The sequence below is a fragment of the Mauremys mutica genome, unplaced genomic scaffold (assembly GCF_020497125.1).
Source record: "Mauremys mutica isolate MM-2020 ecotype Southern unplaced genomic scaffold, ASM2049712v1 Super-Scaffold_100198, whole genome shotgun sequence".
NCBI lineage: Eukaryota > Metazoa > Chordata > Testudines > Geoemydidae > Mauremys > Mauremys mutica.
Window position 1 is genome coordinate 724,083 of NW_025423285.1, and position 5,310 is coordinate 729,392.

Consider the following 5,310-nt stretch of genomic DNA (forward strand, 5'->3'; position numbering starts at 1 on the left):
CAGCCCCCGTGGTGGGGCCTCTTACCGTTCCCACTCCAGGTGCTCACTTTGGCAGTGGGGAAGGAGATTTTTCCCCAAGAGGCTTTTCCCCAGCTGGCGAGAAGCAGAGAAACAACCAGGCTCCCAAGGCGCTATGTAGCAACCCCCCTCCAGCACAGGGACAGGTGCAAATTTTGATGAGGGAAACTGCTCTACACGCTAGCCCGGGCAGCCGCCCATTTTCTTTGGCAAGTCAGGAATGGCAACAGCGAGACTGGAAGTATGTGGGGCTCATGCCCCAGCCTTTGTCACACCCACCCCCCAACTCCTTCCCGGGGCTCTAGCTGAAGCCAGAACATTGGCCTGAGCGGCCAAGAAGTTACAGCCCTGAAGGGAGCAGGACTTTCAGCACAAAGTTAAAACTGCACAAACACAACTGCCTGATCCGAGGTCAGACGCCTTATCCGTTAGGCCACACAGTTATAATGGAAAAGCCTCTCCAAGCCCTTCTGTGTTTCTCAGGTCAGCTACTGAGGGGGCTGAGACTCTCTAGGCACAAGAAGTCGAGTTCCCAGTGAGATGTGAGACTTAATTCTATGGAGCCAGGTGCAGGGCTTTGGCAGGGAGGCTCAGGCATGGGGGACTGGGGTGCAGCAGACAGGCCGGCTGTCTAGGTGGGGAGATTTGGTCTCACCGAGGAGGAGGAGGAATCCTGCTGATAGGCAGTGGCTGTGGAGAAAAGGGCTGTCCAGGCTCCTCAGGTCTTCTTCTTCCAGCTCCTCATCTGGCTGAGCTGCTCCACCGGCCTGGACAAGTCCTCTGCATGCACAGCAAATAGCCCAAGAGCCATTGCTGCCCAAACCTGTGCTGGGGGGTGAGCGTCTGTCTTCCCTGTCCCATCCGCGCTAGAGCAGACCACTAGATTGAGAGAGACAGTCAACAACGATTAAGGCTAAGATTATATAAAGGGGGTCACAGAATCACAGAATTCGTGACTGTCAGAGATCCACAGCTATCAGCCACCAGGGTCGGAAGGGGCTCCCACAGGCCCATACCACCACGGATGGACCCCACAGCTCCCAGCTGCTGTGAGTGGATCCCAGAGCTCCCAGCCACCACATGTGACAGGGGGACCCTGGAGCTCCCAGTGGGGTGACTGGGTTATAAAGTCCGGTCAGCGGTGCTGTGGGGCTCAGGCAGGCTGGTCCCTACGTGTCCTAGGGCACCGCGCTGTGCCCTGGAAGTGGCCAGTAGGTCCCCCCTGCTGCGCCACTGACCAGGAGCCGCCCGAGGTAAGTCTGCACCCCAACCCCCTGCCCCAGCCCTGAACCCCCCCAAACCCAGAGCCCCCTCTTGCACCCCAGAGCCCTCACCCCTCTGCACTTCAACCTCCTGCCCCAGCCCAGAGCTTCCTCCCACACCTGGAACCCCTCATCCCTGCCCCCACCCCAGAGCCATCACCCCTTCCTGGACCCCGACCCCCTGCCTCAACCCACAGCCCCCTCCTGCACTCTGAATCCCTCAGCCCCACCCTGCAGCCTGCAGCCCCCTCCTCCACCCCAAACCCCTCATCTCCCCACAGCTCCCACAGGCAGACCCTAGAGCTCCCAGCAGCCATGGGTGGCCGGGGAGCCCCCACAGCCCCACCCCACTGCGTGTGGACCCTGCAGCTCCTACGAGTGGACCCCAGAGCTCCCAGCTGCTGCGGATGGACCCAGGATTTCCCAATAGGCATTGATGGCGTGAGGACCCTGCAGCCCCATGTCATTGCTAATAGACCCTGCAGCTCCGAAGACCCTGGAGCTCCGAGCCGCCCCAGGCAGCCCTCAGCCGCCCGAGGCAAGAGAGGGAGCCCCCAGCACTCAGACACTGCAGGCAGAGCCTGGCGTTCCCAGTCACCAGGGGGGTGAGGAGAAGCCGCAGCCCCTGGCCATTGCAGATGGCCCCGTAGCTCCCAGCCGCCGCAGGTGGATGCCAGAGCCCCCAGCTGCCATCGGGACCCCGCAGCCCCCGGGCTCCATGGGCAGGAACCATCACCCCGCGACCGGCAGAAAACAGCCGCGCGCGGAAGCCCATCGCGCCCTGTGACCTCCCCGGTGCTGCGGCTTCTCGCCAGGCAGGAGGCGGCGCCCAGTAGTTTCCCCAGGAATTGAAATTAGGGGGGGTGTTTGAATTCACAGGGGGGGTGTCAGGGCCAATGAGATATATAAAAGAGATGTGAATAAAGTAAATGTTTTGTTAGGATAAGGCAAATTTAACATAAGGATAATGCAAGTTACACATAACAGGTCTAGATTTCTAAAAATATATATAATTTAAAAAAATGTATTTAATTTAAATTGACTTTTGAAAAGTAAGCCATCATGGGATAAGAGGGAAGTCCTCTCATGGATCAGTAACTGGTTAAAATCTTGGAAACAAAGGGTAGGAATAAATTATCAGTTTTCAGAATGGAGAGAGATGGTATCCCAGAGGCGTCAGTACTGGGACCATTACTGTTCAACATACTCATAAATGATCTGGAAAAATGGGTAAACAGTGAGGTGACAAAATTTGCAGATGATACAAAACTGTTCAAGATAGTTAGTTAAGTCCCAGGCAGACTGCGAAGAGTTACAAAGGGTTCTCACAAAACTGGGTGATTGGGTAACAAAATGGCAGCTGAAATTCAATGTTGATAAATGGCTTCATCGGATGCACAGAATGGAACATATAGTGAGGATATATGTATATGCACACACACATACACACAGAGAACATGAAAAGGTGGGCGTTGCCCAACCAACTCTAAGAGGCTAATTAATTAAGATGAGCTATTCTCAGCAGGAGAAAAAAAAACTTTCGTAGTGATAATCAAGATGACCCATTTAAGGTAGTTTGACAAGAAGGTGTGAGGATACTTAACATGGGGAAATAGATTCAATGTGTGTAATGGCTCAGCCATTTCCAGTCTCTATTTAAGCCTAAATTGATTGTATCTAGTTTGCATATTAATTCAAGTTCAGCAGTTTCTCGTTGGAGTCTGTTTTTGAAGCTTTCTGTTGCAAAATTGCCACCTTTAAATCTGTTACTGAACGGCCAGAGGTTGAAGTGTTCTCCTACTGGTGTTTGAATGTTATAATTCTTGATGTCTGCTTTACATCCCATTTATTTTTTTGCACAGAGACTGTCTGGTTTGGCCAATGTACATGGCAGAGGGGCATTGCTGGCACATAATGGCATATATCACATTGGTAGATGTGGAGGTGAACGAGCCCCTGATGGCATGGCTGATGTGATTAGGTCGTATTATGGTGTCACTTGAATAGATATGTGGCCAGAGTTGGCATCGGGCTTTGTTGCAAGGATAGATTCCTGGGTTAGTGTTGTTGTTCTGTGGTTGCTGGTGAGGATTTGCTTCAGGTTTGGGGGTTGTCTGTAAGCAAGGACTGGCATGTCTCCCAAGATCTGGGAGCGTGAGGGATCATCTTTCAGGATAGGTTGTAGATCTTTGATGATTCGCTAGAGAGGTTTTAATTGGGGGATGAACGTAAAGGCCAGTGGTGTTCTGTTATTTTCTATGTTGGGCCTGTCTTGTAGTAAGTGACTTCTGGGTACTCTTCTGGCTCGGTCAACCTGTTCTTTCACTTCAGCAGGTGGGTAATGTAGTTTTAAGAATGCTTGATAGAGATCTTGTAGGTGTTTATCTCTGTCTGAGGGATTGGAGCAAATACGGTTGTATCTTAGAGCTTAGCTATAGACAATGGATCATGTGGGGTGTCCTGGATGGAAGCTGGAGGCATGTAGGTAAGTATAGCGGTCAGTGGGTTTCCAGTATAGGGTTGTATTTAAGTGACCATCTCTTATCAGCACAGTACTGTCAAGGAACTGAACCACTTGAGTGAATTGATCTAGGCCGAGATAGATGGAGGGATGGAAATTGTTAAAATTATGGTGGAATTCCTCAAGGGCTTCTTTTCCATGAGTCCAGATGATGAAGATTTCTTCAGTGTAGCGCAAGTACAGTAGGGGCATTAGGAGACGAGAGCTAAGGAAGCGTTATTTTAAGTCAGCCATAAAAATAATGGCATACTGTGGGGCCATGTGGGTACCCATAGCAGTGCCGCTGACTTGAAGATATATATTGTCCTCAAATGTGAAATAGTTGTGGGTGAGGACAAAGTTGCGAAGTTCAGCCACCAGGTTTGGAATGTAACTAGTTCACAAAACTGCGGGGGGGGGGTGGTGTTGGGAAATCACTGCTCATGCCCCTGGCCAGCCTATTTCCCTTTGCCGCTCTGAAACCTTCCCCCCACATGCAGGCCCCAAAGCTGGGCCCACGAGAGGCTTTGGCTAGGGCCAGCGTGTCCTTGCGAGGTAATCGTCTCTCTGGAGGTGAAAGTCATCAGTTCGGGGTGCGAAGGGAAGTGGCCGTCGAAGGAGAATGCAAGGCATGTGGTGGGCAGGCCAGGGATTTATTTGTCCCCCCTTCAAAAGGGGTCAGCCTCCCCGTCGGGGAATCGAACCCCGGTCTCCCGCGTGACAGGCGGGGATACTCACCACTATACTAACGAGGAAAGGGGCACGGGAAGGGGCTCCAGCTCCCACAGACCAGCTATGGTCAGTGTACACCTACACCGTTGCATAGGTCCCAGCAGGCAACAGCACCCCTGGCCCTCTTCTGCTTCCCAAAGGCTTTGGCCACAGCAACAGCCCTGGGAAAAGCCCTGGCCCTCCTCACCTGCCCTTGCCCAGCACGACGCCTTTTCGGGCCTACACAGCTCCTCACACAACACCCGCCTGGGACCTTGCCCTCACCTACCAGCTCAGCAGCACCTTTTTTCCTCTCAAAACCTCCTCTTGACACCCTCCCCCTTCCACACTTCAGACTCACCTCATCACAAACTCACCCACTGCCCCTTTGGCTTCTCAAGCGCCTCTGGAGGGACGCAGCTTCCCAGGCACGCAGATCCTTCCCTTCAACGCACACTGGACGGACATTCCAAACACAGCCCTTTCCAGGAGGGAATGCGCTGCTTTTGGACCCTGGCGCCCAGCAAGAAGTCCTGGGACTCTTTTTCTGACGGACGGACCCCACTGACTTGCCTTTACCAAGCAGAAACTAAGGACCGGAAGAAGGCTCTCTTTGCAAACGGACGCCATCAGACTGAGCCACGAGGCGTGCTGCAGGATAGCCCCTCCCTACCAAAAATTAATGCCGTGAACCGGATTCGAACCGAGGTTGCTGCGGCCATGGCGCAGAGTACTAACCACTATACGATCACGGCCAGGCACTGGGCAAGCAGGCAACAGCCCAGTGCAAAATGCTCAGGTCTGCGCTCTCAGGGCGGC

General features: G+C 53.2%; 1 non-coding gene across 1 annotated transcript; it reads right to left on the reverse strand.

The window, feature by feature from the left end:
* Positions 1–4,463: 4,463 nt before the first annotated feature.
* TRNAD-GUC lies at positions 4,464–4,535 on the reverse strand. Its single transcript has one exon. It is a non-coding gene; the product is annotated as a tRNA-Asp (tRNA).
* Positions 4,536–5,310: the final 775 nt, after the last annotated feature.